We start from the raw sequence: 25,581 nt of genomic DNA, 5'->3' as shown, positions 1-25,581 counted from the left end.
AGGGCATCAGGGTCCTTGAGTTGTTGCTTCTTTTCCACTCCAAGTTGGAGCTTTTCAAGACTACCAGTCTGGGTTATCAGGCAGGTGGGGGGCTCCTGTTCTCACAATGAAAGGAGCAACATCAGCATTAATGACACAACCTTGCCACCGTTGTATACTCAAAATCTAGTCCTATAGCTATACCAATGGTATGTGACAGTATCAATCCGAGCAGCAAGGCCAGAACTGCTTGCTAGCAAGAATGCAGGTCTTCAGCTGACTCCAACAGGAGTTCATGCACAGCAAGCATGGGGATTCAGCACCACTGAACATTATTAGTAACTGCAGCTGGGTTCCTCCCAGCTAAATCTGCCTCCTCCACAAATGACAACCAGAACATGAAAAAACAGATAACTTGCCATACCTTAAGTGAAAAAATATGATTGAATAAATCCAGAGCATAAGACTTTGTGCCTAATTAGTTAAATCCCCTTAAGACATAAGAAACAAAAAATTGTTAAAAGGGCTCTCAGTAATTTGTAATAAGATGCTTAGATAATGTGCTCACTATCAGGGGAAGTTTCCAGTTTCACTGTACTCCATTTTTTAACATCTTGGCAAAGACTTTTTTTTTCCCTCTCATGCTAAAGACCTCCCATTGACACTGTAATGTTAGCCTGGGAGCAGCTGGTGACTATTTCTGATGAATGGCAGGTGAGAGAGTACTTCACGCCAAACCAACACACACACAAAATGGAATTCTCCATCCTTGTTTCCTTTGTTTAGCAGTTTTAAAGAAGCCCAAGGCATGGCTGCTCGGGACAGTTAAGCGTTCACCTTCCATAAGCAGGCTGGGTGCAGGGGGGCAAAAGCAAAGGGGGGAAAAGCTCTGAGAAAGAGTTGCCTGTCCTTCAGCTTGGCATCAATACACTCCTACCAGGGGCTCTAGCAGGGCACCAGTGGCCAACACAAGCCAGATGGGTATCTGAGCATGATAGTCCACAAACAGATGAAAAGCTATCTCTTTTGGAGCTGACCCAGAATGAAATGAGTTTTCTCCATACAATAAAAAAGCAAAATCAGTTGAAAGGGATAATTAAAACATTAACATTTCTCTCCATGTCCAACTTTCAGGGGGATTTTCTTGTTTTGATTCTATTTTTGCCTTTTGATTATTTAACATACTTAATTCAGATTAATTTGGACCTGAAACTTTATTTAGAACAAGAAATTTAAAAGAATTTGGCTTTTTCAGTCATTTTTTGTAGAAGTGGTTTTAGTTGTTTTGAAATTGCATTTTTTCATCCCTGCAAACAAACTGATTGACAACTGTTGCCCGCTCCCTATCTACCAATATGAAACACATGAGAAAACTCCGTGTCAAACCTTCCATCAACAGATTTAAACCAAGTTTAAAGCGGAGCTGGATAATAATGTAAAGATGCCAACCAAAAATGCCTATGCTGACAGTGGTGGTCCTGGCCTTCTAGCGCACTGATTAGAATCTGCTCAGGAGACTGGACTATTTTGATGGGCTGGACAAGGACTGATTGCTCCGTCTATCATTTCAGGTGTGCTGATGCTCATCTTGATTTCTGCACATGAAGAGTGCAAACACCAAAAATGCTGAGCAGCCTCAACTGACTCAGTTTTTATAGAAATCAAGGGCATTCAGAAACAACCAGAACTGCCTCCCCCCCTTTTTTATAAAGTTCATCAAAACACCTTTTTACATTGCTTCAGCTTTTCTTTTTGTGCCAAGTTCCAGCAATAAACCTGCTTTATTAAACTGACATTTTGCAAGTAGTTAGTCCTGAAAATTGACTAAGCCCTTTTGGTATTAGAAAAATCATTCTGGAGGCAGCTGAAATATTAAATGAAACAAAAAAAAAAGCTAATGGAATGGCAGGAAATCTGATTAATTTCTTTTTTTTCGCAGAGCAATGCTGATGAAGCAAGATAGCCATTTTGTTCAGCAATGAGGTAATTTGTTTGGCAAAAATAGAAACTACCTGAATCTGGGCTGAAAATCTAAACCGTACTTTAGCTGAAGTTCAGAAATATTATTTAAGTTCACTTGAATTGTGTTTTTGTATTCCCACTCTAATTATGACAGATTGGCACCCATATCAAATTAGGAGCGGCCAAGAGATGGATGGGAAACTTGAAGAACAGCAACGTTCTGCCTGAAGCAAAGTGGGTCATTCATTTGGAAGGAGGTTTTCTGAGGAAACAACATTCCAACTTAGTTACCTGGCAGTTTGGGGCAATTAGGTTGGATATTTGAAACTGCAGCTGAGTTACCAGTTCCGTTAATTAATTTTATTATTCTCTCTTTAGTTAACTAAGCTCACCCTGAGAATCAAGGTTTCTAAGTGAGTTTGGAAGTGAGATTTAAAGAAAGCTTTTCAAAGCAAATATTAAATATGTATAGTATATGGATATACCACCTTATAATATCTGTAGGAGGCTGGGAACATAATGCATGTAAATTCACATAAACATTGTGAAGATTTTTCTTCCCTATCCTTTCTGCAATTTTATGAAAAATTAAAAGTGTGTAGTTGTAGACACAAAGCAGACAGTCAGGTACTCCACATACCCTGCACATACTACGTGCTCTTTTTTCAGCTAAACACACCAGGCTGAACTGTGTACACTTCACTGAAGTGCCTCAATCAGATAGGCAATTCCAAAGAATGATTCAATGCATCCAAAACCCAAGCTGCCCTCCCTCTGTTTATCTCTACCAAGCCCAGAGGGAATCTACAGTAATGAAAATCCTATTTAAAACCTTATTTAAGTGTTTGTATTTTCGAGGGATGAAAGCAGGCTTTATGTGCATATTATTTTTTGGATTCAAATGCAGCTCTGTTTTTGTGGAAACTCTTTCTTATTGCCATGAGTTTTGGTGATTCCAAGGTTAAAGAAGACAATTTCAGAATATTAGTTTATCTGATAATGTGTAAACTCTTGCCAGTTACTATAAGGCTTTGGTTTAGTTTCTGTAGCAAAACAGGTAAATTTTTCATTATGTTTCTTTCCAACCGGCTTGGAGGAAAAGTGACAACCATTATTGCTGCCTAATAAAGCTAAGCCCCTGTGTTACACTGCTCTGAGCAGAAATACATCAGGCAAGGACTAGCTTGCATTTCATACTCAGGACAGAAAGAACATGATGGTTGTGAACGGAAAATGAGATTATACCAAATGGAACAAATACTAGAAGTGGGAGCAAACCCAACCAATTCAGAGCATTGCTGCAAGCTTACTATTACTATGGATGACTGTTTCACCTTATAAACCAGGTTTTCATTATGTTTCTGATAAAGCTACATTTGGAGAAAGACTGTTTTCTTGCCCTGCTTTGAGAGGATTTTGCTTACCATTGGGCTGTGCAGCACCATTACGTGAATTTCACTAATGAGTAGATCTAATAAAGAAAGCTGCAGAACAATATACTGAAGTTACATACGTGCCTTCTGCTCTTTAAATCACAGTAGTTAAACCAACAACAACAAAAACTCCAAACCCAACCCTCTCAGCTCTGCAGGCTGATACAGCCCCAAATCATTAATCTCTCCAAGTGGCTAGCTTAGTCTAGTTTCTACAATGTCATCATACATTGCAGTCCACGTCCACGTCCAAGAATATACACTGATCTGGGAACCCTTGATTTAATACATGTTGCCACACTGCCCTTGACCTCAGAAGGACTTTGAAGTTTTCTGGCTGGAGATGAAAGTTAGAGTATGTGTGGCAGAGCCAGGATGTAGAGTAAGAAAGAATTGCTAACTCAACAACTTGTTAAAACACATATTTCCAGAACTTCTTTTTATTATTTATTTTTTTTAAACTAATAAACACACTATTTCCAGAATTTCAGTCATCTTGTTCAGATTGATTAGATGAGAGATGAATTCGAACAGACAGATAGATTAAATCAAGAGTTATGGGTAAATTATTTCCAGTCCTCCAAATCTGGCCTGATGGTATCCATTTCCTAGTCCTCCTTAAGGATTTATGCTGGAGTGTGGCCTATAAAGCTTCAATCCCTGTGTGCATCATCAGGTTATGAGTGGCAATTAGATGCAAACTGAGGATATCTTCCCAGAGAGGGCTTTAATTCTTTGGAAGTCATAAGAGGAGACCAGATTCAGAAGCTACTTGTTGGCAATGTTACTTTCCAAAAGAATAAAGAGCTTACACAGGCTTTTGATATAGTGTGACCAAATCTGTGTGAAAAACAAGAGAGATGAAACTCCTCGAGATTATTGTTTGCTTCCCTATTGTATGTTCATGTTGTTCGGACGTAAAGCAGACATCTGTTGGACAGCTTAGTCATGTTGTAAAAAGGCCAGATGTAATTAAAGTGTGTACTCGTTTCTTGCCAATCAAAAGGAACTGAAAAAAGAACACAATACCAGAACATGAGATCACAGTTTTCTCTTTCTCATAAAGGATCACATTTTCTTAAGCAGGAGACCCATGCTTCAATCTGCTGGGCAGAGATTCACCCATAGACAGGTAGGCTTTTAGCAGCAAAAAAAGCCTTGTCAGACCTCTCTTTGGACCTCTTGAAACATACTGCATTTTCTTACCAGCAAAAAGCAGAATCAGCTCTTGGTATTGCTCTGTGCCTGGAGAACACTAAATTTCCACAGACAAATAAGGAGATAGGAACAGTCTTTCATTTCATGAGAGCCAAGGATGAACAAGGTTTGATGCCCTTGACTCTGAGTATCTAATATTGAATTACTCTGACTTTGGACAAAGAGAAGTCAAGCAGTCACAAGCAAAAAGGAGACTTAAGACCACCTTGTGAATCAAAGAGGTTTCAGGAAAAAAAAAAAAAAAATCATCATCTGTATTTTATGTCCAGATTTGATAAACCAGAATTTATAGGCATAAGCCACTGAGGAGTTCAGGTTGGTCACTAGCAACAAGTCTCTGATCCTCAGAGTGCAGAATTGAATTAGATTGCTTGTGAGGAACAGCACATGATTAAGTCTTCAGCACTGGGGATTTGTATGAACAAGTTCAACAAACATCTATCCAGAAAGTTAAAATCAGTCCTGCTCTGGGCAGAGGACTGGATTAGATGATCTAGTCATTTGGGTGACTTTCATCCTCAAGATCCTAAACTCCATGTTGAATCAAAGCACTTGCTTTGCCTGCATCTCCTGGTAATTGGTTCTGTGACAACGGTTAACCCTTTTCCAAGTAATCAGTATCTTTTAGGTTCACAGCAAGAGGCGTTCGGCATTACCAGAAGATTTTAAGCAACACCTCAAGCAACAAAACACTGCAAAATTGCCAAGCAAGAGAAACAGAATGTCGTCGTCCTGGTTTCAGCTGGGATAGAGTTAATTGACTTCCTAGTAGCTGGTACAGTGCTGTGTTTTGAGTTCAATATGAGAAGAATGTTGATAACACTGATATTTTCAGTTGTTGCTAAGTAATGTTTAGTCTAAAGTCAAGGATTTCTCAGCTTCTCATGCCCAGCCAGCGAGAAAGCTGGAGGGGCACAAGAAGTTGGCACAGGACAGAGCCAGGGCAGCTGACCCAAACTGGCCAACGGTGTATTCCATACCATGTGACGTCACATCTAGTATGTAAACTGGGGGGACTGGGGGGGATCGCTACTCTGGGACTAACTGGGCGTCGACCAGCCAGTGGTGAGCAATTGCACTGTGCATCATTTGTATATTCAAATCCTTTTATCATTTCTGCTGTCACTTTATTAGTGTTTTCATTATCATTATTAGTTTCTTCTTTTTATATTCTATGAAACCGTTCTTACCTCAACCCATGAGTTTTACTACTTTTCCTGATTTTCTCCCCCATCCCACTGAGGGGGGGCGGGGGCGGGGAGTGAGCGGCTGCATGGTGCTTAATTGCTGGCTGGGGTTAAATCACGACAGTAATCTTAAGGAGTACCCCACCAAACAGAAAAGCTTAGCAAACTTCAAGTTAAGCAAAATCACTTGGCCATCTTGCTAAAATGTGTTGTGAGTTATGGTATTTATGCACAGGAAACACCAGGGAAAGAAGCAGTACACAATCTTTTTTTTTTCCCCCTATACCAGTCAGTGAATTGGTTTGTAAACTACAGTTATTTACTGCAATGATGTCCTGGAAGTACTTCATCAAAATACCTCCACACCATCACAGGTTTACAAACCATTTGCAAAACAGATTTACGGTAACTGATGTACTGGCAGACATATGGGCTATTTGTTTGATTCTCCGCACCATGACGCTGGTATCTCTCCTTTGAATCAAGTATCAGGACTAAACCCATCCTTCAGTGGGATCCAAGAGTGTACTGACTGCAGGATAGCAACTCCAGTATCTTTTCTTTTTTTCCCAATTTATTTCTGAAACACTATTCTCAACCTGTTCTGGTCAGAACTGTTCCTTATTGCTGCAAATCTCTTCTAATTCACTATTTTACCTAGTGTTTCATATTAATTAGCTCTAGGCAGCTCCCTGCTCAGTACCTTACATAGACCTGTGTTGGTTTTCAAGGCTAGCTAGCTCTCTGCACTGACCAGGTAAAAGGGACACAGCTGGAATTTAGGCCACCTGCATATGCCTGCTTTCTGCTGGGTTACTCACATTCGTATAATTAAGGAGGAAAAAACCCTTTCAGAGACATGCATGCATTCAATGACTATTTAGAGAAGTCCTACCAGCGTAAGTGGATTGAATGATATGCTTAAAACTACAAGCAGGACCAACTACTGATGGCTTCCTTTTACTGTTCCTGCTAAAGGGCTCTGTTCACCGTACAGGTGCTGACAGATTGTTTGATGAGAGTTTCAAGTTCAAGAGATGAACAAAAGCAAATCTTAAAAGCAAAGAGAAGGAACTATTTTCATCCTGTTCTTTCACACTTCAAAAAGTGGTACTTCAATTTCCCTCCTCCCACTTGCTCTATCTCAGTTAATATGTCTTAGGTCATTTAGAGGTGGTTAAACAACCTTGAAGTGCTCCTGAACTGATCCAAAAAGTAATTTTTCACACCTAATTAATACAAACTTTTAAGAAGTTTTTTTTACTTTTTATTATTAAAAGCAGATGTCTTGAATCAGAGATGGACTTACAGAGTCACTGAGGGAGGACACAATGCATCCACATTAGCCCTCATAAACTTATGTATGTAAGTCTAGGCTACTCATCAAAGCTGCCTATGGCCAGCAGAGAGGGGGATAACTATCTTCAGGGTATGATTCAGCCTGTCCTAAAACAACTGGCAAGGACAATACAGATTAATCATTCCATGGAAGTGATCATTTCTCTCCCACCAGCTATAGACAGAGCCTATATCATTACATTAAAGACAATGAATTCCTAGGTGCTTGATTTATGTTAGATGAGAAAAATCTCCCAGAAACTCAAAAGTCAACCCCAAATTGAAACCAATCTTTTGAATTGGATCTTCTCTTTTTTTCTTTTGGGGACTTTTAGCTGCCAGACTAATCTTGCATTAATATTTCTTCTGCTAGACCTTCTTATGTTATGGGTCCAGAAACTAAACACCCCACCAAAACATTCTTGCAATTTTTTTCAGCTGTTCCAAAAAAGTTGCAGGACTTTCCTGACAAATTGTCATCTTGATTGTTTCCTACTTTGAGGAAGAGGGAGATGAGCCACACAGGTATGCACAAATTTATCTCAGCTACACTCCCTAATTATTTTAGGTTTGGCAATCAATTTAGCTGTGGGAAAGTTTGCAAACTATATGGCTGATTAAGCTTTAGCACCACTCCCAAGTCATACTGTGACACTAAACATTCTTTTGTCTATTTACGCATCCTGGCTCTCACACATGATAAAGTGACTTTTTTGTTTTGTTTAAAAGGTACTATTTAACTGCTTAGGTTTGGAGTTTTTATCCCCAACCTGTCATGTTTGGTCATATAATATATTCAGTATGATGTTTTGCCATCATCAGATTTCTCACTGTCCAGACTTACTATGTTTGTGCTTTCTAGTCACATATGCACTTTCCATCGGTGCATTTCTATGACCTGGTTTAGGCTAAGGACCGTCATCTAAATGGTATCTCTCTGAATTTACAATTCCCCATAAACTGCGGAAAGAGACAATAGATCTAATGGGGTAGTTATGGTTAAAATGGCAAATTTCATACTTTGTCATAGACTAATGGAAGATGAAAACAAACACAAACAAAGTCATCCTGTTTGCTCTAAGTGGCCTTTTTGCTGCCACCTAACAAATGGTAACAGTGCAGCACAAGGCATTTCACTAAGAGCTGCAATTTCGATCTTTAAAACTCAGAAACCATTGTGACATTTTCGAGTTTTGGGCTTTGAAAACTGATTTTCACATTTTATTTGCCTGGATGCATGGTGATGAAAGATCTGATAATATCTCCATGACCTGAGTCTACCACATTTCACAGCAAAATGCATCAACACTGCATTTTCATGGTAGACAAAGAACCAAATGTTTATTATGGCTCTGTGACACCATGATAGAAGTGTAGATTTGAGTATATGATTTAAGATTTTATATAGCTTAGTTGAGCCACATAAAATATTCCTTTAGAAGACTAAAATTTTTAGTCAATCTTCATATTCTCTTTAGACCTAGTTTCATCTGAGCCCTTTTCATTCAGTCCCTTCTCAGTTATGACTGCATCTTTTGGAAATGATGGTAAACTATACTGAATACAACACAGTATGGGGTCTTAATAAAAGAATTAAGCAATCCAACACCATCTCCTTAAGCTTATATTCTGCATTCAGGCTCTTAATCCTGGCATTCCTGTGGCTTCTCTAAATGCTTCTCCAAAATGTCGGAACATTTCCAAGCAAAAGTCTCCATCCTTCCCCCACCCTGGCACATTCCTTTCTACTGTACATAGGACAATCTGGTAAGTTCATTTCTAAATCAGTTATATCAGTCATAAAATATGCCAGTTTCTCATATACAAACTGGATACAAATTGCTTTACTGATATGCATTATATAGACAACTATTCCAAATCAGATCTCAAAGGCTCAACTACTTGTCTTATGAAAACAAATCTTGTCATTCCCATTTCTGAAATGCAGTCCAACCCAAAATAGCATAGTGATTAATAATCCTCCCTGAATTCAGTTACAGAAGACCATCATGACTTACACATTAACATTATTAGTTATGCTGAAGGAAAATTAAAATATAGACAAGCAATTAGCACTCAGAAAAACAACATCTGAGCAAGGAAAAGACCTTAGCCTCATTTAGTCCATAGTCTAATCTTTAACTAATTGGCTGCACTCCCTCAGTTAAATCTCATACAAAGCCTTAAATGTTGAGACAGACGATCCTATTTTAATAGGTAGCAAAATCTTCTGAACTTTGTAGTTAATTTATTGCCATCTTACAACATCTTTGGATTTGCATACCTCCAAAATCTACGGTCACTTGGTTCCCCTATAACCATATGAAAGTCAGAATTAGGGCTAATCTCATCCTCTATACTCCTTCCATAATGGAAAGAGAGAGTTTTCTCAGGATGGTTCACCCCATCCTACAATAGGTGTTTGAGATGAAATGCACCTTCTAGCAGTTCTTGTTCTTCTCCATTAGCTGAGTGAACAGGCACTTCCACAGAGCAGACTTGGACACACAGTTTTAAAAGGCTTAAGTCCAGTAAAACAAGCCTGTGCAAATCAAGAAGAATCAGCCTACATTCTCAAGAAAGGGTATCACTCACCAAGGTAAATATAAATCCTCCGCGTAATTCTACAGAGAAAAAAAATCTTCATTATATCAGATTTTAGGGTCACATTTCAAGGACATTGAGGAATTTCTGGAAATGTTTGGGAAAGGAACTCTTGCTCTGTGTGTGTGACTTAGTGACTTAAATTTGCTTCCACTTTGAAAAATGCCTCATCTATCTTCTCACCTGTCATATTAAAAACACCTTACTCCACAAACCTTGAAACAGGTAGGTTTCTTAGGCTTGCTCCTATTATTGTCTAGGGTAGGAAGGAGAAAAGATTATTTGATTCCATACTGATAAATATAATGAAAGAAAAGATGACAGCAGAGAATTTCATTGTTGGCTTCCCAAATAGACTCTGCTACTTTACAAAAGGAAAAAAAGAAAGACTTATACGTGTGGTAAGCCATTCTTTATTTCACAACCACTATGCAGAGTATCTGTGGTAAGATACATATCTGATGAACAAGAAGTTTAAGTTACCTTCTACAGGTTAGGTACTGCAGAAGGCTTGTAGCAGAGCTAAGTGTTAAGCCTGGCCTTAGGAGTAGCCCCAGTTACATTTTATCCACCAAAAAATCACCTCTTACAAATAGGTTTTGGTTATCAACACTTAGTTGTGCCAGTTATAAAATCTGGTCTCCATCTTTGGAGAGTGCCTTGAAAGCCACAGTAAGGCATGGTTAGCAGTTGTGTCTCATCTTCAGTTGGACCAGAGACATGGAGTGAGCTGGTTTCTGGCCTATTAAAAGTAGCTTCACATCGGATTTAAAGCCATGAGGAACACGAATCTCAGTATAAATCTGTGCATACCTACATCTGTTCCTGGCACGTGACAAATACACATCACAGTAAGAAAATCTTAACATAAAAGTTTTTGCACTGCTCTAAAAGAAGTACTAATCTTTGACTAGCTATGTAAAAAAAAAAATAAACTACTGCATCAGTAATTTATATTGATCAATTTCAAATATATGCTTACATGCAAGACCTATAATCTCCCATACGTAGAGAAATAGGACCTAAATAGACAGTATGATTTACCTATCACATGGAGTACAAAAGAAACTCACTTCTTTAAAGTGAAAAAATACTCTGATAACAGAGAATGTTTCTCACCATACGGCCTCCTTTAAAATGAAGTGCCATATGGAAAAAATACATTAAAATAACCCATCCAGGGGTCAGATCAGTTTTTCTTCAGTAATGAAGTATGTAGTCAGTAGGGCTCCCTGAGATTAATGGATTTACTTTATATTATGTACACAGTCCACAGAGAATTAGGCAGTCTTAACTATCCTTTCTCCAGCTCTTAGGCACTTGTGGTCCATGAAAACTTTTCTAGGTCAGATGATTCCAATCACGCAACAATCTCAAATTTTATTTATTTATTTATACACTTTTTTGGAAATCTCCCTTTTTCCTCTTATTCCCAAAGAACTACCTCAGCGGTGACCCTCTGATTTCTACAGTGGGGTTGTGTCTTTCCTAGCCCCTGCGATATCTTTACCCTGTGTGCTCAGAGATTCCTTCACAGGAACATCACGAAGAGAACAGCCCAGAACAAAACATTTCATATCCATACAGTAGATATCATCTGTACCTAGCAACCTCCCCTCTGCCTTCTGCTTTCTTCCACCTGCATAGGCTACTCTTGCCCATGAATTCTGACCACACACACACTGCTGACCTGTTCTGCAGCCACCTCTGCCTGCTCCACTGCCTTTGCAGGACACACCATGTTACAGGATTTAGCCCAAACATCGACTAGATTGGGTCAGAGGCACAAAGGCAAAAACAACCATTTCTTTTTTTTCCTTAAACTTGCATTTACTTCTGTCTTCTGTGCCTACCACAGAGGAGCAGCTACGCAATCCCAGGGATATGCAGTACAAGAATACAATGCAGCCTAGACCCACCAGTTCAGCTCTGTGCTCCTGCCCACGTGCAGCCATGGAGTAGGAGGAAAATCTTTGAGCCTTTATCCAACAACCAGTCCTGGCTGTGCTGAATTTGACAGCAAAGTTTCCCCTGCCTTCACCAGGGTCAGGATTCATGCTGTGACACTGCAGTTACTAGCACTGTTATTGCCAGTGTTACATTATACACGTGTGTGTATGCACGCATAAAACACAAGCGCTCTGCAAAGCGTAAAACATTTTGCTATAAACCACTAGAGGATTTCCATCCATTTCCACATCTAACAACCATGCTCTGCCCATACGAGCCACAGGTCGCTGCTGGGTTTTTCACTGAATTAACTCCAAGCATTTAAAAGAAAGAACATTTCAATATGTTTTTCTGACAGGTAAGAAATTAACTGCATACCAGGAGCTATTGAATTCAGCTTTAATAGTATCAATAAACATTTCTGATTAAATTATGAAATTGATTTTATAATTTTGACCATTATGTTTTTACATCAATATCATCATATGACAGCAAATGTAGTTACCGCTTCCTTATTGATCTTAGACATGGCAATCCAAAGTACTTGTTTGACTATATTACAAAATCAAACTTGATTTTCTGTAGTACTGTAGTAACTTTTGGTCATGACTTGATATGAAGAACCAATAACAAATGGATTATCAAGTTATTAAAAGGTATGCTTTGTTCTCAGATGCCCAGGCACAGTTCTGCTGTGTACTTTTAGCAGTTTCAGGGCAAGTTTCAGGACTTAGGGATGTTGTTATTCTTTTATGTCAAATAATAATCCCTTCTCTTTCTCTTGATGAGCCATCTATGAGGTTTCCTGTGAGCAATCTAAACACTATTTATTAACGAGAAGGAACAAAGTGCTATTTATAATGCTCATTCAAGCAATCCAACAAAAACTCAGAGTTTCTGTAGCTTAGGAGCATTACTCTTGGTCTCACCCTCCCCTCTGTCAGGATAATAGTTATGTGTTGGGCTACTCCATCTCCCCATAAGGTTTAATGTTCTGTTAAGAGAATGCATAATTCAAAAGGACCACTGTTGCTCCAATACATTCATAATAGTAAATCAAAGGTGTAATGTGCTGGATATTTATGTCTCAGGGTTAAGAACAAGTCTGATCAGATTAAAGAAATTTCAGTACTGGGCTTTTTGGCTGCTGTAAATTTTTCCACAGGCCCTCCCATGTCTGAACCTTTCTAGGCTGAAGGACTATGAGGCATCTTCATAGATACAAACTGCCGTCATGAAAGAGGAGCAGCGAGTTGAGACCTTAAGCTGTTTTGTCAGATTGCACTTTTGTAATGGATCTGTGGGTCCGCTGATATGTTACCCAAAGGTGTCTTTTCCAAACAGTCATGTTTCTTCCTCCCTAATTATAGGGGCATCTGTTTCAAAACGTAACTAATCCCCCCAGGTCTGTGGCTGAGGAAAGGGGCAGGAGGGGTCAGCTGGAACTTGCGCTCTTATCTCTCTTGCAAGATTATTCCCTAATATTCACAAAAGTATTTAGACCATTGACAAGTATTTGCCTTGACAAGCCTGTAGAAAACTCAATACACTCTTGTCTGTCTGAGATAAACTGTTCCCTGAAACAAGACATCAGCAGAGCATGGGAAGTTGTTTCACCTGCTTTGATTAAAGAAAAAAAAAATACAATTGTAAGCTGCTTAAAAAAATATTGGCCATTTAATGCCTCTGGGAATGAGTGATTCATATAGTGTTGGTTAAATCAGTCACAGCACAGATAGGCACCACCTAGACTCTGTGCAGTGATTATGGGCCCTGTAACTGCTGCTATACCAAAGCTAGAACATACTATAAAGTACTCTATAGTACGGTCTGGTGGTGGTGTGGTGGTATCAGTATTTTGTTCATTCAGTTTATGTTGATGCTCCTTTTATTTCCTATCCTACCCTGTACAAGGTCTCATGATGTATTTAAGCAGAAAATGCCTCAGTAGGTCACCCATCAGAATTGGGGTATGGCAAACCAGGGATTTTGGTGCACTGGGGTTTGCTGCCTTGCATGAGAGATTTGCGAGTGGCCTTTCAGCTCTGAGCCCTTTCGCCAGAACAGCTTCCCCTAATCTTTAAAACACACAGCCCAAGTCTCTCACTTGTCTGACATTATCTCAGAAATCCTTTTTTGGCTTTCCATCACTGACCACTTTTCCAAAACTACACCTTTACCTTGCAAAAGCTTCAATACTTCACTCAGGATTCTGCCTAGAAGTGTAAAAATACCATATATCCACTAGACACTTCGGGCTGGAATCAAGACAACAGCTCTGCTGGAGTCAATAAAGTTTGCTGATTTATCACCAGCTCAAGATGTAGCCTCAGTTGCAGGTCCATGTTTCTTCACTGAGCCACCTGCATCTGGCACTGGAGCTCTTAGGTCAACAGCCTGACACCTAAATCTCCTTGAGGACTCCTGATCTTATAAGGCAGTAAGCACCCTAAATATATCACACGGCAAAAAGAGGTAAGGATGCTCAAGGTACAAGCAACAATTCCACACCAAGCTCTCATTGCAAGTGAAGGAAAGCTTTACTCTACGCAGGTGAAAAAAAAAAATCCCTGAAGGTTCTGTGGTGGCTTTTCAGCCTTCTTGGGGAAATATGAAAAACCAAGTGAGTGCTTCCTACTAACTCCTGAAACACTTGGCCTATTATAGGTTAAGGTAACAGCATGCTCTTAGAAAGCTGTTGCTTTTAAAAGTTAACATTTATTCTTACAAGTACCTACACTGATGAAACAAGGAAGGATGAGTATCCTTACTCTACAGAAGCAATCAACTGGGGTGCCATGAGTAAAGATGTGAGTCATCTCACCTCATCTTAGTTAACTAAAAGATGAGCATCTCATCTCAGGTAGTTATATGTGCTCCTTTGCAACTGTTGGAGAGAAATGTCTTCAGAAGGTAAATCATCCCATACTCAAGCAACTGCATTAGCAGGATGAATCACTGAAGAGGGAATTTCAGTGACTGACCTAATCTAAAAACTAAACTAAATTATAGACAGCTAAAATTAGGTTAATTGCACCCTAAATAATTTGCCTAATCTCACAAAAAATAAAAAGTTTGAAGCAAAATAGGAGACAAGAATCTCTTTTTTCCAGTCTCACACTGATGCTTGGAACCATCAAGACCTTTCTTCCTTGCTGTTGAGCCAACCTGCCTTGGCGTCTATTCGGCATTTATTATCAAGAGAATGATTCCAAGAGCTCAGTGGGCAAAATGATAAAATTGGCAATTTCAACTCAGATCTGGGTTCTGAGGTCTGATCATTACTCATCACCTACTTTCCATTTTCAAACCAGTTTCTCCTCAAGAAGTGCCAAAAGGCCTTGCTGCCTCCACAAGTTGGGGCATTTGGTACCTCACAGTCCTCTGTTCTTGGGCCAGGAGATGCTCGTACTGCCACTAGCCACAATTTATCAAATCACAGATGAAATATTTTGATCTTCAGCCTCCACTTCCCTCACTTCAGCAGTCTTCCCAAGCACAAAACTAAGTTAACTAAGCACATAGCTAACGAACATAAAATTGATTTTGGGACAGACTGGGCACAAGCTCTGAATACTTCCATTTCCAGGACCTATGAACAGAAGTTTCATTATTGTGTGTTCACCAGTACACCTCTAATGCAGAATTAAAAAAAAAAAAAAAAAAGTCTAAAGTTCTCTTCCTGGGTTAGCTGAGGTTAAACAGGTGTTTTTGGTAAGGATTGCAGTTACATTTTGATTACACTAGCCCACATTCTTACATCACATAATGCAATATGATATACCCAAATGGATCCTTCAGTGCCAAACTGGGGCCCCCAGCTTGATGTTGTTCTAATTGTGTTTTTCATTAATCCCTGTGACCTCTGCAAAGCATCACCAACCAAATACAGGCTCTCAGAGCTGAGTGTTGGGTTTTCTTTTGGGGGTATTTTTTGTAACTCCTTCTTACTTCTTGATGGAGCAAAGTAAATCAAAAAGGAGTTTTCAAATTGAGCTGTAAGCATTAAGTCTGAGATTTATCTGAACAAAAATACATGTAAAGAACCAGTTTATTGCAGTTGGATAGTGTGTCTTCTCTGGCAACCTGATCTAGCCTCCAAAAGGAAAACTCTTAACTTCTTTAGAGGGCTTTGGACCTAGCCTCTGCTCCAGGAATGCAAGCATGAGGCAATGTATGCTGCTTCATAAAGAACTAAGGAGGCTGGGGGGAGAGGCCAATTCTTGATCTCATCCTGGAGTCACTCCACACACTTCAAATATGGCCAAAAACAGTCTCCAGCCACACCCTGGCAACCTCCTTTCCTTTATTAGGGTTGCAGTGGTCTATCTGGGGGGGAGAATTTGACCCAGGGGACCTCATTCTTTCCTGGCAGGAGCCCATTACCTCAGGAACTGGGGCCCTCCAGGGCCTTGGACTCAGGAGGAGTCAGAGGTTTCTGTGGAATTGCATCAGGGACACTGGCTGTCACTGGAGTCTCTTTATGTTTTGTGCAAAGGAATAATGTATTTCACTAGAAAACACAGGTCTGAAGTAGAATATGAACAGAGGAGATTTCAACTTGGAGAAGCTTCACTGGCAACACAGGGAGCAGAACAGCTACTACACAGCTCACTTGCTTTGTAGCTCTGTAGGTGTATTTTCACACACTCTAGAAAGCGTTTGACAGATGTGCATTATTATGCACAGCAATAACTGGTGTATATTAAAATGAGCTGCTCAAGAGGGGAGGAGTGAAACGATGCACCTGTTTATGCACCTTCCCATCTACCGCTGTTTCTTTGCTGAAAAACAACCATTAATTTATGCTCATCTGCATAAGAGGAAAAGACTTTGAAGAAGATTTTTCTACGGCAGGAAGGGAAGCTGGTGTCCATTTTGGGCTCTCAGCATATCTCCCAGGTACATGCTTTTAAATTCACCTCCGAACTATTCTGCAACCGGTTGGAGGTACTGCACCAATGCTGAGGCACACAGGATGTGTTTTCTGCAGCCTGCTCACTCCTGTCCTATCGCTTGCTAAGTCCTAGCACAGCTTTTCTAGTATCTCCTTCATAATGTCCTATGTTCCCCTGACAAAGAGCTATTACACGTAGTAGTCTTTTCCTTCCTCAGTCTTTTTCAGATTCCCAACTGCTCTCATTTGTTTCAGAGAAGGTCTTTGCTTCTGCACTTGTTCAGACAAGGACTGCTTCCATCACCCATGTGATCACTCTAAGTCTTTCTCATTTCAGAATGTAATGCATGAGGTGAAACCCAAGCCCCTGAGAAAGCAGTGGGAATTTACCATTAATTTCCATGCTCTCAAAACTTCTCCTTTGCCATCTATATTTTTTAAGAGGTAGCAAGAGGAAAACGTTCTGTCCCAACTCCAGCATCAATGATAGAAGATAATGAGTTACTTCTGGGAGAAAAGCTAGGCTCCTGTGCAGTCCCTTTTGTGCAGCACAAATGCATTGCAGGAGTACACACAGACCCCATCAAAATGTCTGGGGAAAGGAGTAGCAGCTGCACTGCTGTCTCTTGAACCCTGGGAGCTGCTCTAAGCAAGGCCATGGCAGAAAACCACGCTGTTGCTGGATGATGGTTTTCAACTTCCCTGCCTTCCACCCACAAAACTGGTGGACCAGCCTTTGCCAGGATATTCCTCAGGGCTCAGAAAGGTGACTAGTCCCATGGAAAAATCAACAGAGAAACCAGGTGATGCAGCAGATCATCACGATGGAAAACTAGGCAGCAGTCTCAGCCAAACTGACTATTTAAGGTCTATTTAAGAGCTAAGAGCAGCTTCAGCAAACGGCTTTGCTGTGGCAAAGGCAAAGCACAGAATCAGCTCCTCCTCCTACCCCTACAGCAACAGGAGACCGTGCATCGCACAGCCATCACACACACTGTCCTGTGCCCTGCTATCTGGACAAACCACTGTCTGACAGATTAGCATGTATGCTGGTGATGTAGATGGACAGACAGAATTCAAAACCTAATCCATCAGTATGCTACACAACCTTGAAACACAGTATAAATATGGTATGTATATAGGCTTTTCACATTTCCCTATTCTTCCTTTTCTCTGCTGTATGAACCAGGGACAAGCAAGGAAGGAAATCCCATATCGGCAGCTTGAACACAAACCTCTAATAGCAGCAGGACTAGTTAAGGAGTAAGTCTCAGGAAGGGTGTCAGAATTAAGACTCAATCTAGACTTATTATTTCATACCATTTCCAGATACTTTTGTATTTCATCCACAACAGATTATTCCTGACACTTTTAGAGGGCCCCTGGCCCATTTGCTTATTGGTCTGATCTTTACTAGCAATGAAAACAGAAGTCTTTGCTTACTCGACTTCTGGAGAGTTAAGAGGATACCCTTTTATATTATTCACTGAAATTGCTTCTTGGCTAAAATATTCTCCTGTCAGTGTTTTTCATATGTTCAGCAACATCTGCAGGATGTGGAAAGAGCAGAAACAAACCAGATGTTGCAAAAGGTAGTAACACTGAGAAACATAATTATTACAATATCTTGTTCTTTTTTTTTTTTTTTGTCCATCTTATGCCTTCATACATCAGTAACTTTTACTGCTGAAACAGACTGACTCACCTAAGTTCTCTCTAAACAGATTTACAATCATTTGTAAAAATTGACATGTACCCCCCATTAAAGCCAAATTTCCTTTAGTAATTTCAGAGGAAAATAGATTAAGGGAATGTGGATATTTATCTCAGCCATCAACATTTATTCATTTAGGTAATTATCACTTCATTATGCTGTCAAAGAGAGCACGCAAGGAAATTCACCACTGATGAACCAAACGCCACAGAAGTCTTCCACCTCTCGTGTGAGATTGGGGTGTCAGCTCATGCCCTCGCCAAGCATTTGTCACAGTGATGTGACAAGGGCTGCGGGTCTAAAACGGTACAAGCGGAGTCTCCTGTGCCGTGCGGGTGAACAACCGCAGCCTGATCCAACAGCGCCCCCAAAAGCAAACCCACGGACAGCCAGACACCCTGCAACCCTCCCACCACCATGGCCCACAGCCCCAGCCCGCATCTGCTCCACGAACTGGCTCTTTTATTTTAAAAGCTGTTAGAAGAAGGGGAAAAAGAAAACGCATTACAGCCTTCGGAACGCCTGCTACAGTGCAAAAATCAGGAGAGCCTCTGTTGGATGGGGAAAATTTTCCAGTTATTTTAACTCAGACTTCAGGAATTTCGTAGGGGGATCAGAAGACCTGCAAGCTCTGCCAAATTCTGAGGAACAAAGTATAACGAGATTAATATATAAATCTTATTAACTAAAATGTAGCTGAATATAGCCATTTGTTATCAAAGTCTTTCAATTGTTTAACAAATTGCAACATTTTGGTCTCACGGGCTCCCTGCCAAGTTGAGGCCTAATTAAGGTGGTTGGAAATGAATAGTGTTCTAATTAGTTTAATTACAATATGATGAATTATCAAACTAATTTTTAAAAACAATGTGCAATTAGCCTTTTGGCATTCAACTCCCATTTTCCAAAACAGGAAATGAAGTGTAACATACTTGTTTTTATCAGGAGGCTGAAGACTGAACCACCCCAAACCAGGAGCACCTGAGGATGCAGTGAGACACGATGCTCCCCTCCTCCTTTCACCCCACTTCATGCTTTGGGCATTGACCCCAAAGCCTTTGGCGATGTCTGTGGAAAGCATGTTGTTCAGTCCAAGACTGGGCCAAAGTCCCTTTTCAGATTCTCAACCCAGAGTTTTCCCTATTGCTTCCCTTAATCCTTCCCTTAATTGGGGTTGCATAGAAAACCCCAAAGCATTACATGCGTGGCCATACTGGCTTGGTGAGGTTTTTTTTTTATTCTTACCTTTTGAGGCAGTGAATGAGCAAACTCATTTGCCCATGAACCATAAAGGTACACAAGCTCCTACCTACAGCACATAGAGAAGTATTATGGCTGTAACCATCTAGTCTATGCTCCATAATCCCAATTACACAAACTCCATTTTCTGAATATGTTTCTTTTACATTTGTCCCCCAAAGGCTATTTTCTGCTTCTGGCTACCAATCCCACTGCTTCACTCCCCCAGGCAGCAAACCTTTCCAGAAATATACTTGCACCTGCATAACCTCAGTAATGTTGCACCCTTGGAAGTGAAAGCACCATCTGGTCCTACTGTAGAGAGGTTCATTACTGGAGGAGTGGCCAAAGGTCACCACCTTTCATTAGCACTGCCAGGTATATAAGTAGCGTTTGGCTCAATTACAGCATAGCTCATTGCTGAGCAATAGAAGAGGACGTATTAAAAATATAGGCACCCATTGAATGGAAGGAAGGAGCAAAGAAGTTCACTTTAATGACATGAATCCTTTAACAAATAATCAGGTTAAAAATGATCCACTTGGTATTTTGATGAGAATGGATTTTCTCATCCTGTGAACCAGAAAGAAAATGTGGCAGTAAAATAGCTTTTGGCATGACTTAATTATCCCGAGAAAGACTTAGGAGCCTGCTCCAGCAAAGCACTTAAATGCATGCCGAACTTTAAGCACATGGGCATTCTCAAGGGACTATTCATATATCTAGAGATAAGCATATGCTTAAGTGCTCCAGCAAGACACAGATCAAATTGAAGTCTCTCATCAGGGCCTGGAGTCACAGCTAACGCATCTGGCAAGCGCGACAGGGTTTGAGATGTCCTGTCCACCTGGGTGCTTATAAAGTCCCTGTCACCCAGACTATCTGAGTGTTTCCCAATAAATGAAAATAATCAATCACAGTTTCCTGACTGTGAGTGAATGGCGTGTAGAAAGAGGTTTTGAATAGGTGCACGTATCTGTAGATTAAATCAGTTTACTGGAGGGAACCAAAACAAGGAGATGAAGTTGCCATATGTTTCTGCTTGTGCTGAAGCTAGTGGTCATGCTTGTTTTTCCTGGAAATTTGTTCCACAAGCTTAGTCTGGCTATTGCCAGAGCCTTCATTTATTTGTCAACAGTGGCAAGGATCCAGCAGATGAGGCTCTTTTAAGAAAAAAGGACTGCAGAGAGTGCTGACCTCTCCAGTAACTACGGTCAAACCTACCAAAGGCTCAAACACACAGGGGAGGTGTTCGGCTAAAACCTGCATGCTGAGGAGCCACTCCAGGCTGTATAAGGGCGTATTGCTACAAGAACTTGGTGATGCTTTTTGGCAGAACGCGTGACTAAGGTCCTAGACTTAAAGACTAGGCACTGCTTCTCACACAGCAGGCTGCTGTGGTCTTGCTGCTGTCCCCTAGGACTAACTGTCTCTTTGCCAGTCACAGCTATGGGCATCCAGCATCACGAGGGTGCCCAGAAGAGCTGGAGATTGCTGATCTGTCCAAAGGCCCATGCTTTCAATGCAGACGATACAGTATAAACAGTTTTCTGAACAATTCCTCTCCTCTTTTATCTGATTCTTAAGGGAAATGGAAAGCTGGCTTTGTACCTTCCTACCAGCTTTCCCAGTTCATTTCTGCAGTTGTAGGGAGGACTGCTTCTTAAGGGACCCTAAAAGCAACCCTCTGGCTTGAGGAGGACCGGGAGGCTGCAAGCCAGGCTGGGTCTGTCTGTTCACTACCAGTGATGCATTCAGTGAGACAAGTGTTTGAAACAGGTACATTGCCAGCCACGCAAGCTTATGAGAACTGAAGAAAACACTAACAACAAAAAAAAAAAATTTCTGGCAATAAAAAGGTTAACACAAAACAGTAGGTATAAAGATAACTTGAACCCATCATTAAAGAAATTCAGTTATTTAGTCAATTCTACTTATTTACAGGCTAGAAGATTAATGAGCTCAAATACAAACTGAGACAGTAATTAGGTTTCAAAAACATACTATAACACAATCAATCATTGCTTGGGAGTATAATGACATTAGGGTAGAGCCCTCTTTCAGCTGAAGTTATTAGCATGTGATTGGTGAAGACTGGACTTGAAGAGAGAGTCTACCCCAGGGTCCTGTAATAAAATGAAAGAGGAATCTTAAATAAGAAGAAACTATGTCTTTGACCCTTTGTCCTTTGCCTGTAGATGTAGAGATACTGTATTCGGGATTTAGGGCTCTGTAACAGGACTTTGGGGAATGATGGCATTTCAAAAGACAGTTGGTATTTTACTTTAAACAAGACTTTACTTGAGACCTAATACGACACAGACGGTATGTATATGTCCTCTAATCTGGTCTTTGAGGCTATTGGCAGTTCCTTCCAAGGCATTTCAGATCTCTTCTCAAAGTCTTTGCAAATACATCATCTTAGAGAAGGAATTCAAAGTGTTACAGAACACAAAGTGGGAGAAAGGATGAAAAATTAATGTAAAGAAAGGAAAACCAAAAACTATATAAAAGCAAAGTTCTCAATTATTTTTGCTGGGGAACTGCATAAATGGCTTTTATATATTCCCATTGCAAGGAATCTGGGTAAATGTTCCTTAAATCCAGTGTCATTTGGGTTCACAAAGAAAGAGAGGATATGGCTTTTAAGATTTAAGTCAAATTTCAAAGTCAGGTTTTTATTCAGGTATCACCTTAATCCAGCTCCCACAGAAATCAGTGGTAATTCTCCCACTGATTTGAGTAACAGAAAAGATACAACAGTGTGTATAATTTTTCAAATTCCACCTAAGCAGCTAAAACCAGACACTTCAAGCAAAGTTTTTCAAAAGAGGCTATGGCACTGTCTCACATTGTCTAAAATGTCTTTGAAAATCACATTGCAAAACAATGTTTGGGCAGCTAAATACAAGTGGCCTGATTTTCAGAAATACTGAGTATTCCCAGACTTCAATAATTTCAGTATTCATCAGCTCTTAAAACGAGACTACTTCCTTTGATGTACCTATATATAGGGTTAAGTACTTAATTCTAAGTGCCCAAGTTTGAAAAACATCAGCCTTAAACCCAACGCACACTTCTCATGCATATCCAAGTAAATACACACTTCCATAAATAACTTATGCATCACCACCACATCTAAAATGAAATCTTCGTAATTTCCTTCACCTCAAGGGCTCAATGGCACAGCCCCTGCATTTTGCTACCAGCGTCATTCTCTACAGGCATCTAGTTGCTATTATTTATTCACTGTGGTATTCTCAACTATCCCAATTCCCTAATGAACAATTGAAATGGATTGCAGTAAGGACGTGACACACAGGAATAAGAAGATGAAATGTATTTCCCAGCTTCAACCTCCTAACCTGAGGGAAGGTTATGATGGTTGACATGGCTGGGGTCAACGGCAATCGGTTCTAGTGGTTACTGTCACGTAGATACTATGAATACTTTTGATGGCATTTCAGAGCAATCCTAGTGGTTGATAAATCAAACGCAGAAGAACCTTAACTCAAAATGTATTGTAAATAATCTCAAAATGGAGGAGAAAAAAAGAAACCACAAAAGCAAAACTATATTTCAAAGCAAGAGTGTGAAAACATAACAACATGCAACTCCAGTCAATACAATCAATCCTGATAACAAGAGCAGTCAATGCAATTACATTTTATAAAATCAATGCGTCCTCCTCCTATGAAAACCAGGCAAGGAAGGAAATGAACCAACATCCTCCTCTCTATCAGCATGTGACAATTACAGTTTTACCAAACATAGCTAAACCAGGAGCAGAGCACAAGTGTAAGATCCTGAAACCTTGGCAAAGGAGACAGCACCATGTAAAATCTTTGGTTCAAAGGACAAGATTTTGTCTGACTGCTCTTCTGACCCTCTACACGTAAATTCATTTTCACTCACCAATACGAAAATGTAACTCTTCCAGCAACATTCTTCTTAACCTAAGCTGTTGAACCTCCTTTTTTCTTCTGCTCATGACAGAACTACAAATGTGACATATGACATTAAATCAAGCTGTATGATTATGACTGCCTAGGTAATGTAACTTGTGAGCTATCTTTTACCTTTCCATATCAATTTGCAGCACAAAAAAGCCTGAATGGAAAAACTGACTGTGTCATTTGCCTATCTGAAAATTCTTTTCAGTTGACCAAAAGTGAATTTTAGGGGTTTGGAAAAATCCATTAATACCTTCAGTTGTTTTATATTAAGAATCTTTAACATGTTCAACCTCCCATCTTGTCCCCTTCCCCAGGAGAAACCACACCAGAGGTCAGCACATGCCCTGCCTATGGAAAGTCTGAAGGATGAGGCTCTCAGTACAGTAAATTCCCAGGCTCCCAGGTGGGAATTTTAGATTTTACATTGATTAGGCTCCCTGCCCTGAGTGAAATGGTATTTTTCTTATCAAAACACTACTGCTAACCTCAGCCCTGTGAAAGAGACTGAATGAAGAGAGACAGAGCTGAGAGCAGGCAAAGGCATCTTTCTGAATCCTCCTTAATTAAGAAGCTAGCTTTAGGTTGGAGAGTGATGATCTTGTGATAAATGTTTGAAACTGAACTGCAACAAGGAAGGTGTAGTGGTCATAGAGGGTCACAGAGAGATTTGCACCACCTAACCATCAGTATCTAACTGTGGGGTGTTAAGCCCTTAACCTATCTCCATGGGAGCCTTATTTCTCCAGAAACAATACAAGAACTTTGGCTGCTAGACAGGGTACCTGAGGTACCTGCCCATGGTCAGCACTCATGACTCACCCTCCAAGGATATATTGCAATGTGTGTGCGTGTCTGATTGAAGGAGAAAACCTTTTTTTAGCAGGTCATGTGTAGTATTCCCTGCCATCAGGCTTTGCACACACTTACCCCTATCACCTTCTCCCCAGCATCTGTTTGGACATCTGTCCAAAACAGAGATGTCATTAATTTCATGCAGGGCTGCAAATTGGTTTTAGCCATCCCTATGCAAGAGGTGGTTGATCATCATTGTCTGTAAATGATGAAATAGAACGACAGTCTTACAAAACTAATGCAGAAATTACTACTTTGGTTTGTATTGTCCTAAGCAACAACACTGCAAACATACTTCCAGCAAATAATCTATTTTCCATTTAATTAGTACACCAGAATTGTGGATACAAACAATTATTGCTGTTACATTACTCACTTGCATGTGGGAGAGAGAGAGCACATAGTTTTGCTGCATTTTTCTTTTCCTCTTATGAAACACATCCAGTCTTAACACCCTTTTCTCTTGGAAGAAAAAGCTGCAGTTATTATTTCCTGATATTTCCAGCTTAGCAACTACCCATCTGTAGTTTTTTCATCACTAGTGTTTTACATGTGTATGATCAGCCTCAAGCAGTCACACAATGACAAAAATATTTGTGGATCCCTGGTTTGCTACCTGCACGCCTTTCTTATAGTGTTTTCTCACCAGTTTTAAAGTGTCTCAGGAAATCCCCATGGGATTCCATGTATCAGATAACATGAAAGAGTCTGTAGACCTGACAGATGTTGAATTGTGGACTACTAACACAAAACAGTAATCCCTAGGCATCTTCTGGATCATCCATAAAGCTGCATACTCCATCTTGAAGAGAGTTATGGCATGATCTAACAATTTATTGAGAAAGAAATTAAAGAAAGCAATTATAAAAATTAGAGAGAAGGAAACCAAGTTGGAGTACACCTTGCCATCCCATTATTTAATATTTACCAAAACTATACTGAGAATTTAGTAAAGAAAATTCTTTAGAATTTTAGTTCTTAGAAAGGAGCTATATTCAACTTCAGCACACTTTAATGGCTTTCAAAATGAGGAGTACTGCTCACCAACTAAGAACAAAAGAGAATTGCTAAATAAGAACATGTAAGTTCTTCTGCTTGGCAAGTGACACTTGGGTAGCCTTTCAGGGAAGCTGATGAGAAAGCTGAGCACCAATGCGTGATCTCACAAGATGGGAAACCAGCTAAAATGCTGAACAGCTCTAGCGCGCCACCATCACTAGTATGGGGTAGACACAGTGTTTCATCCCTGTTA

General features: G+C 40.1%; 1 protein-coding gene across 1 annotated transcript in view; it reads left to right on the top strand.

The window, feature by feature from the left end:
• The window catches only part of ETAA1 (ETAA1 activator of ATR kinase), a 92,516-nt gene extending 90,557 nt beyond the window's left edge, over window positions 1-1,959 (top strand). Inside the window, exon 10 of the transcript XR_007506018.1 lies at window positions 1,919-1,959. The gene's annotated coding sequence lies outside the window, so the exon portion shown is untranslated. The remainder of the gene's footprint in view (window positions 1-1,918) is intronic.
• The last annotated feature ends 23,622 nt before the right edge of the window (window positions 1,960-25,581 follow it).

Source organism: Accipiter gentilis, chromosome 5 (assembly GCF_929443795.1).
Source record: "Accipiter gentilis chromosome 5, bAccGen1.1, whole genome shotgun sequence".
Taxonomy (NCBI): Eukaryota; Metazoa; Chordata; class Aves; order Accipitriformes; family Accipitridae; genus Astur; species Astur gentilis.
Note: the sequence above shows the minus strand (reverse complement) of the source record. Positions and strands in the feature narration are given on the sequence as shown.